Here is a 10,474-nt window from a genome sequence, read left to right as displayed (position 1 = left end):
CGATCAAACTCCTGGCTGTGGGCAGAGGCAGCCTGCAATTCTGCATTCTAACCACTGTCCCACCACGGCTCTTAAAGTTTCTAAGATGGGGTGATTCCATATGCATCGTGCCATTTGATGAGACCTTGCAGGTTCATCTTCTTATCCACCCCAGCCCTTTAGAACAATGTCCCATCTGAGATCAGAGGGAGCCCTACCCTTTAGACCTCCAGAGAGCTGTGAAGACCTGGCCCTTTGCCCAAGCATTGGCCTAGGATGGGATGTGGTCCAGCTATGTGGATGTTTGGTCTGGCACCTGGGGGGGGAAGCAAACCTTGGTTTTTAACCATGTTTAATGGATTGTTGTGAGCCACTTAAGTCATTGTATGAGATAGATAGCCATCCAAACTAGTCACTGTGGGACTGTTTATGGAGGCTGTTTCTCTCCAGTTTGAGTATTGAGTTCCCTGTGCGATGTGAAGATGCAAGGTGACCACAGCAACTACTCTTATTAAATGCAGAGAGGAACAAAGAGGGCAAAACCATCACCACCCCTTTAAACAGAGTGATTATTTGTAGTTTCATAACGGTAGAAAATATAGCATCTTTCAAGGTCTGAATGCAACCAGATACAACCAGTTTCCAAACTCATTAACTCCTTGATTATTTTTTTCTCCTCTACATTGTTAGCTGAATTTCCCAGGGCTCAAATCAATATTACAAGTACAATTGAGAGAATGAGCCGCTGAACATCAAATTGAAAACCTTCCACTTATACATAATTGCATTCAATAAAGTACACACTGGTGATTTGTCCTGCCTGATGCTTGATAAAAGATGAGAAAAAGCTTTGCAATGGTGCGTCGAAGGGAAAGGCTTAAGGACATATTTCAAAGAAGGAGTGAAAAGCATCTCTCAGAACAAAGGAAGGATTCTCCCTGCTCTGGCAAATGAAAGAGATGATAAGCAATAGCAACATGTGAGGAATTGGAAAGTGGAGGACAACAGTCCATCTGTCCGTCCATATGTCTGTTTGTCTGTCTGTCTGTCTATCTATCTACTTCGAAAGAATATGGAAGTGTTGTGACGTTGTTTTCTCCTAGGTTGCCTTTCTAACTTTGCAATTTAGTCTACAATTCTGGGATCCTCTTGTGGTCTCCACCCAAATGCTTATTAGATCCATTCTCAATTAGCTTCCAAATCTGGACAGAATTGGTCAGTGCTCCTACTACCATTGCTATCTGTCACAAAAAGCTTCCATTTTCAGATTAAAATAGTAGTTCTTTGCAAAGACTGTTGATATTCTTAGCAGAAAACTCATGTGGTTGAAAACTTCTAGTTGAAGGACACTTTTGAGTGCATTTTCCTAACATAATATCACATATTTGGTCCTAATTATGGAATTTTTTCAGGCCAGGGGCCACATGGAGCCTTGTGTGGTATGCTAAGGATACCATACAAAGGTAGGAAGAGACAGAACAAAGAAGTGGTAAGGTTTGGACAAAGGTAAATTCAATGGGATTTTATATAAAAAAATTGGTATAGTTCTTATGATTGCATCTTTTTTTTTCATAATTTCACCCTATGCTTCTTTTAGAGGTTTACTTTTTTTTTAGTGAGCAATTTTGGAAGGAGAAAAGATGAATCGTTACCTGACAAGCTTTAAATAATGAATATTTCTTGGTACAAAAGAAAGGAACATTTGTTATCTGGAGAATGGGATTTTAAGGTCGTTATGGAAACTTGTAAGGACAAAGTTTCCCTTCACGCAGCTGCACCTCTGATGCTAGGATTGGGGTTGAAGCATCCCATCCCCTGGGATATTGTCCCTTGTTATTACTATTTTATTTATTAAATTTATCTGCTGCCCATCTCACTGCTAGAATGACTCTGAGCGGATTACAAAAGGATAAAAAGATAAATATAAAAAACAGTTAAAATGAATGACACTTATACAGAGATTTAAAACCAAAGGGATGGATGTCAAAGGTGTGTGTGTTTGTGTGTGTGTCTTCTCTCTTGCCCCATTAACCACCTCCAGCACAGAGTGTCCCCAATAATTATAACTTTGATATTTTTCCCCTCATAGGATCTTCCTGGAAGCTAAATTAAATATTGTAAAATTTATATTGTATAATCCTCCAGTTAACTATAACGCGTAATCTTTAACTTTAACATATGGTTCATACTTTGAAGAATGACAGAACGTTTTTTTTTAAAAAAGAACCCTTAATCCTACTTTATTTTTTTACCCATCTCTATAACAAATAAGATGCCTTGGTGATTTCCATTTTCCTTCAGCTGGTTATTTATTTATTTATTTATTTAATTTGTATACCGCCCTTCTCCCGAAGGACTCAGGGCGGTGAACAGGGCAATACATATTAAAAACAAGATACAAAAATTAAAAGCGATTAAACAAACAATCCCCATGAATAAATTAGTACACATTAAAAAGTTAAAAACAGATTTATAAAACCCAACCCCATCCCATCAGGCCAGGCCAGCTTGTTCAAAAAGGTAGGTTTTAAGATCGCGCCGGAAGGAGCGGAGGTCAGGCGCCATCCGGAGCTCGGCCGGAAGATGGTACCATAAATCTGGCGCGCCCACAGAGAAGGCCCTCCCCCTGGGGGCCACCAGTCGACATTCTTTGACCGGTGGCACCCTGAGGAGGCCCTCTCTGTGGGAGCGTACTGGGCAGAGGGAAGTTGACACCGGCCGCAGGTACTCCCCAAGGTATTCCGGATCCATGCCATGTAGGGCTTTGTAGGTCATTACTAACACCTTGAATCTCACCCGGAAGACAACTGGAAGCCAATGCAGCTCGCGGAGCAGAGGTGTAACATGGGAGTGTCGGGAAACTCCCAACACAACTCTCGCGGCTGCATTCTGTACATTCTGCATTCTGTATATGGATATATACATTACATTCTGTAATGTATATATCCATATACATTAAAGATCTGCATGCATCAGAGATTTTTCTTTTTTATATTAGGAAATATATGAGCCTACTAGAATTAAAGTTTTTAAGAGTCTGGGTGATAAGTGGAAAACCATGAAGTTTATGCCAAGCTTCCTAGTATCTATGTTTTTCATGTGACTGGTGCTGTTTGATTTTTCTAAGCAATGCTAGATATCTAAAGTCAAGAGATGACATTATAAACTGTGGGAAGAGTTAACATTTTCATAAAGAAAATAGGCCCATTCTTGTGTTTTAGCAATTCTACAAAATCTCCAGTTCTCCAGTTCTTCATCTCACCTTACCTAACTGGTAATTTTTGTATTCTTGTTAAGTAAATGTCCCAACATTATCCATCAGACAGTGAGTTCACTAATATCAAAATTTAAAAGAAAAGGCTGACTGATTGATTATCGGCCATCAGGTTGGTGTTGGCTCTTAGCAACCACATGAATAGACTTCTCGAGGGTGAAAGAAAAAAGGATTAAGCAAATTCTATAGAAGAAATTTGTAGAAAGAAATTCGTGTACTTCCTTGTGGTGGATAAAGCTCAGATAATGTTCTTCTTGCAAGTTGCAATATGTCAAGTTGTCATGGTGCTCCAAGTCACCATGATGTGACCCAGGTCAGGTTTTCAGGGTGACCTCATTTCTTGTCATCATTCTCCTTCCAGTGACTATCACAAGACAATTGTCTCCTTCTTGATCTCTTGGTCCATCACCCTCTTTAAGAAACAGCTGGCCTATATTTTTGCGCCATTCTGTTTAACTTGGTAGCATGTGTCTTTCTCACAAATAAATATAGCAAGCCATATAATTAATCCAGTGGGTCCAATGTCTGGTACAAAGTTTGCTGCAAAGACTTCTTTCAACCAACTCCTGAAATGGCACTGCTTAGCATGAGGTGGTCACTGGGCATGACCCACCTGTCTGCCGATTGGATGGAGGGGTCAAAAAAAGCTTCTCCTCTGCTGGAAGTCCAGAAAGGTGGTGAATTCACCTGAGGAGGAAAAAGTCTGATTCTTCAGGAGACAGAGAGAGAGAGAGAGAGAGAGAGAGAGAGAGAGACAGAGACAGAGACAGAGACAGAGACAGAGACAGAGACAGAGACAGAGACAGAGACAGAGACAGAGAATAAGGTTTAGCTGATGAAGGAAGGATCCTGCAGTTATGAATTCTGTAATGTTTTTAAAGAATCTGCACAGGAGATTTGAAATACTTTATAGTCAGATTAGTCAGATGTATACACTGTATGCTAGTATGTGAAAGGCTGGTAGATTTATCATAGGTTTTTGTGGCTTGGAGTACAGTTTTTAAGCTACATGGAGAGCCACTATTGGCCATCTATCAAAATGGAAAGATAATTTAAGCATTTGCATATCTTGTACCGGTTATGTGTCTTGGGGTTAATGTACTTGTTTAAATAGAAGCAAGAATGTATTGGGTAACACAGGTGAAAAAGTGAGTCCCTCACGAGATAATAGGGTATAGGAAGGGGGAGTGTTAAACGTTTCACAACATGACACTGGTTAAAATGTCCTCACTGACCTAATATAGAAAGGCTATCAGACAACAGCAAGCTTGAAATGTAACAAACACTTCGCAGGAGGGATATGATGCCTCTCCCTCTGTCTCTGTCTATCTGTCCAAACACAAAGAGACACGTTTTTTTTGCCTATGCTTTAGAGAAAACAAATTTTGAATGTAAAATGTGAATAAAATGCTCAGAGAGGGAGAAGCAGGTTGGAATGTTTATTCTGCCATTTAGACTACAGAGTAATTAAGTCATTTTTGCTGTTAGGGAGATAAAAATTCCTTGGAGAAACAGTGGGAAAGAAAAAAGGAAATAGAAAACTCACTCACTTGATCCATTAGAGCTGATGTGAATCTCTTCTCTAGAGCGGTTGATCTGTGCATCTGGGGCAGCAGGTGAAAATGAAGGATGGCAGATTTAAAGAGAAGATCTCTGAGCAAAATCTTTTAAAAAATAGGGGCCATGTACTCACGAAGCTTTACAAGCTGGAATGGAAAGTTAAAACTGGGCAAGGATGCTCTGTGAATTGTCTGTTTACATTCAGGCTCCTGGGCTGTTATCTCTCCCACACCTTGTGATTATATTGAATTTCTTTCCCATGATTTATTACTTGGAGATACAAATAAACAATCTCACTAGGATGGTAACCCCACCTCCATCACCTACACTGTTTAAACTTTTGTTTCTGAACCTTGGCAATTTTAAGATATGTGAGCTTCAACTCCCAGCATTCCATGGCCAGCATACTGGTGAGAAATGCTGGGAACTGAAGTCCACAAATCTTAAAAGTTGCTAAAAGTTGAGAAACAGTGGTTTCAGCCAAGAACAAACCGGTTGCAGGGAACCAGAGGATCATTAGGAGATGCTCATGAGGCTGGAGGAGCTCATTTCACTTTGTTCTCAAGTGAAATGAGAACAAAGGCTGATTTATGCTTTGGGATAGTGTTCCAACCCATTCTAAGTGCCTAGCTCACATAGCACCTGTTCCCACTTGGTTGGCTAATTATTCCTTCTATTGCAAAAAGGGAATTTCTTGCTCAAATTGATTTTCATAAAATGTCAACATGCTGCTTTACACAGATAGATGCAAATATAGAAATAATGACTGTTATCAGCCAGTAGCCATGTAACTGCAGTTGGAATTAGGGGTCTCTTGAGAGGGGTTCAGAGTTTAATGGACAATACTGCACACACTTAAAATGCAGTAAGTCAGCTCAGGTGCTTATGAATTGCTTTGGTAGAGGAAGAGTACGCTAACCTGAAGATGGTCAGTCCCACCATAAGGTAGAGTAAGGAGCCTTCTCTAGACAAGGAAATATCTGTGAAATGACCCAAACGTTCAAGGCTTGTCTAATGGGAGTCCAAAATTCCCACCCACATGTTTTTTCTGTGCTTTGTTTTCAATCACCTCCTCTTATTTCTGGACTGGAGTCTGGATATTTAAATTCCTGCATTTTGAAGAATCCACATTAGAGTTTGTCACTATTTTTCATTCCTTCATGCCTTGCTCCCTCACCGCTTTGGTCTTTCACCAAATATGGATTCAGGGAGGTTTAGAAGTTTTAACTGTACAAACACAAAATATCACAGGCAAGGCAAGCTTCAAATTTATGAGATCTGTAGCTTCAAATTTATGAGATTTATGTATGTGTAATTTATGAGATTTATGTATGTGTATATATATATAAGGGACGCGGTGGCTCAGTGGGTTAGGACACTGAGCTTGTCGACCAGATGGTCGGCAGTTTGGCGGGTCAAATCCCGAGTGCCGCGTAACAGAGTGAGCGCCTGTTACTCATCCCAGCTTCTGCCAACCTAGCAGTTTGAAAGCACGTAAAAATGCAAGTAGAAAAATAGGGACCACTACGGTGGGAAGGTAACAGCGTTCCGTGCGCCTTTGGCGTCTAGTCATGCCGGCCACATGACCACGGAGATGTCCTCGGACAAGCGCTGGCTCTTCGGCTTTGAAACGGAGATGAGCACCGGCCCCTAGAGTCGGAAACGACTAGCACGCATGTGCGGGGGAACCTTTACCTTTACCTTTATATATATATAAGGGACGCGGTGGCTCAGTGGGTTAGGACGCTGAGCTTGTCGATCAGATGGTCGGCAGTTTGGCGGGTCAAATCCCGAGTGCTGCGTAGCAGAGTGAGCGCCTGTTACTCGTCCCAGCTTCTGCCAACCTAGCAGTTCGAAAGCACGTAAAAATGCAAGTAGAAAAATAGGGACCACTACAGTGGGAAGGTAACAGCGTTCTGTGTGCCTTTGGCGTCTAGTCCTGTCGGCTACGTGACCACAGAGACGTCCTCGGACAAGCGCTGGCTCTTCGGCTTTGAAACGGAGATGAGCACTGGCCCCTAGAGTTGGAAACGACTAGCACGCATGTGCAGGGGAACCTTTACCTTTACCTTATAAGAAATGTCCCAAATTGTTCCCATGCTCAAAATCTATTTTTCCACATAAATGAACTGAGGGGGGGAGCATAGTTACCACATAGAGCATTGGTGGGATTTAGCCAGTTTGCACCAGTTTGGCAGAACTGGTAGCTAATTTTTTGTTGCCCAGACCCAGAATGGACTTCTGGAAGTGGCATCCACATAGAGAACCAACTGTTTACATATCTGAATCCCACCACTGGGGTAGAGAGCACCAATTTGCCAATAAGAGAACATAATTGAGAATTGTATCCACCTTAATTAGTAGTTTTATGCAAAGCCTAGACTTGATTTAGATATTGAATTCCATGGATTAAGGTTGGTTGCCTGTTATGTGTTGTCTTGATAACTTGGACTATACTTCCCATTAGTTTCAGCTGTGGTTACTATGATAACCTTGGCAGGGAGGGAAAAAGTAGAATACACAGAGGGATGAAAGTTTCCTTATCCTTAGTTGCATGGGGAAGTTTCTCTCTAAAAAGGCATAGATATGGAAGGCATCACTTGCTTAAAATGGGACAAGCCAGTTCTGCTTGGTTTGGGGTACCCTTGTGCTTGTTTTGCTCAATGGGGTCCTGGATCTCTGGCTCCAAGTACAATCCTCCTGGCCCCTCTGTAAATAATGGCTTTTGAGCCACAAAACTGTGGGACACAACATGGCCAGCTCTAAATTACAAAGCAGTTTCCCAGCCTGATAATATTGCTCTAGGCAGATTCCTTGCAATAATATTTATTGCCTGGCATGTTTCTAAATATTTGCATTGGTTAACAGTCTGACAGTATATTGCCACTTCTCTGTCCCTTGTGCCTGTTATCTTCTTCCATGCCAGACCCCTTTTTTCCCCTCTTCAAGTAACTGCCTAGATTTCCAGCCAGTGGAAACCAAAGGTTTGAATACAGAGGTCAGGAAGAGGACAACAGATGTTATCTTAATAAGCTTCTCCCTTCTGCTCAGACTAAGAATGCAAACATGTTGTCAAAATAGGACATTGCTCACTCTCAAGAATCACAGTTTTGCATAGGCATAGACTCCACAGCTGGTTTGTGAGCATTATACTGCAAGAACTAGAACAGCTGACGTAGCTAGACCATAAGATAAAGGTGTTCTCCCCATCCCTTAACATTAAATCACATGATACACATCCTAATCTTGTATGCTCTTTCTAAAGTAAAGAAAGGTACTGGATGAGTTGCCTCTGGCAACAAGAAGGTAATAACTTTTTCATTTCCTTCCCTGTTTTGTGCACTTGGTCTAGACCAGACTTGTCAAACTCGTGACATCACGTGACGTCGTGCAACGTATCGGGACAATTTTGCCATTGCCGGCAATGGGATGGGTGTGGCTTCCAGATGACGCGTCCAGCCCGTGGGCTGGCAGTTTGACACCCCTGGTCTAGACATTCTTCCAGGAATTAAGATATACTTCATGCTTGTCAACTGTAGCAAATGATCAACTTAAAAAAAAATCTTCTGCACTGCATACGTAGGATGATTTGAAAGGCTCGTCTCACCAATGCCTGGGGAATTCTGGGAATTGAAGTCCACACATCTTAAACTTGCCAAGTTGAGAAATATTCCTCTAAAGCAGGGTCATCAAATTGCCGGCCCACAGGCCAGATGCGTCATACCAAAACCATGCCCACCACAGCTCCGGCAATGGGGAAAAAGTTGCGATACGTCACGACACATCATGTGACATGGTGAGTTTGACACCCCTGCTCTAAAGCAATATGACTTTCATGTTTTAAGAATAATGACATAAAGGTGCTAGTTGCTTTTTAGACTAGTCTCTCTCAAACTAAGCCAAACTCATGCAATTGTTACAAGGATAAAACCAGAGTCCCAAAGATGCTTTTTCAAGAGGCAACCGGATTTTCTTGTTTTTCTTGGAAGATGTTTCGCTTCTCATCCAAGAAGCTGAAGAATCTCCAGAGACTCCCATCCCTTTAATATTACTCTACAGTTTTGGCTTCAACAATAGTCATTGCTCTTGTCATCTGATGAACAGTTAGAACAACTAACCAGTGGAACAAGCTTCTTCAGCTCTAACATAAAACCAGAGGGTGCAAAGCCATGCAGAGTAGGGAAAAGGTGAGATATAAAAGCATAACGAAGAAATAAATTTCAAGCCATAAAATATCCATTTGGATGGGAGCAGTGATGATGGAGAACAATGCAACTTCTATCACAGCAAGAGTATAGCTCTGTATGAAACAATTTTTGAGGTGTCCTTGCTGCTTTCTGAGCTTGTTTTCTTGCAAACATTTCATTACCCAAACCAGGTAACATCATCAGTGCTAGTAAGGAGTGGGATTTGCTCTCAGTTTATATTCTAGCGACTTGCCCTGCCCATTCTGGTGGGGATGATCTTGGAAGCTCTTTGGCTGGGCTGATTACTGTTAGCTTGTTTGACAGAACCTTAATTGGGGTATTGTTTATTTATTTATTGTGGGTCTGATGCAGTGGTGAGATTCAAATACCTGAACTACCAGTTCTTTTATTGGATGCAGGCCTGGGCCTCCGAGGCCTAGAACGGACTTCTGGAAGTGTCATCCATGCACTTCCAGCAGGCCGCTCTAGGCCTGGGAGGCCTTCTTCAGGCCTCCGCAGCCTAGAACGGACTTCCGGAAATGGCATCCATGTACTTTTGGTGGGCCATTCTAGGGCTAGAAGACCTCCTCCAGGCCTCCCAGGCCTAGAATGGACTTCCGGAAGCAATGTGCATTCAGCCAGTTCTCTGAACTCAGCAAAATCTAACTACAGGTTCTGCTGAACCAGTGTGAATCGGCTGAATCCCGTCACTGGTCTGATGTTAATCTTGGAGTTAATCTATGCTCATCTGGATGCTGATTGCTGGTGTGGAGGCCCCTTGTTTTTTCTTCTTCCCATTTTGGCTTGTTGACTGTCTCTTTTGCATAGTAGATATCTACAGATAGTCTGTATCTACAGATAGTCTGTAGATATTGTTTGTGTCTCTGCATGCCAGGCGTCTAGAAATTTCCTAGCATTTTTGGATTTGGTTTGGTCAGGATGGTTACATTTCCCAATTGAAACTATGGTCCTTATGTTGTGAAATTAAAGAATTTTCATCATGGCTTCTGACTGCTAGCTGGTGTCCATGGATGTGTTCTGCCAGTCTTCTGCCTGTTTGTACTACATAGTGGTTGTTGTAGTCATTATTTTTCCCCTCTGGGGCTGCTGGGTCTTTTAGTTTACTTAGGATGTTTTGAAGGGCTTAATAACTCTTATTTTTGCCCATGATTAATTCCTTGTTTTCATATTGCAGTACAGATCTTTTCCCCGTCACTCTTCTTTTCCTGTTCCTTTTGCCAATAAGCAATAAGCAGCTGATGAGGAAATAGAGCTAAATAAATAGAGATAAATATACAGGCCAGTTATCTACATTTCAGCCAAGGCTTCATCACTAATGGGTTAGGACACAACTCTCACAAGTGAACTCATTTCAAGACCTGACATTGGTGTTCCTATATTATATCTTTCAGATATAAACTAAATCTCCTGTGTCTTCCCCTTCCATATTAAGTGGTTTGTCCAGAGATTTGAT

The sequence above is a fragment of the Vipera berus genome, assembly GCF_964194415.1.
Source record: "Vipera berus genome assembly, chromosome: 9".
In the NCBI taxonomy this organism is placed as follows: Eukaryota; Metazoa; Chordata; class Lepidosauria; order Squamata; family Viperidae; genus Vipera; species Vipera berus.
The sequence above is the reverse complement of the archived record's forward strand: the minus strand, read 5'-3'. Positions refer to the sequence as shown.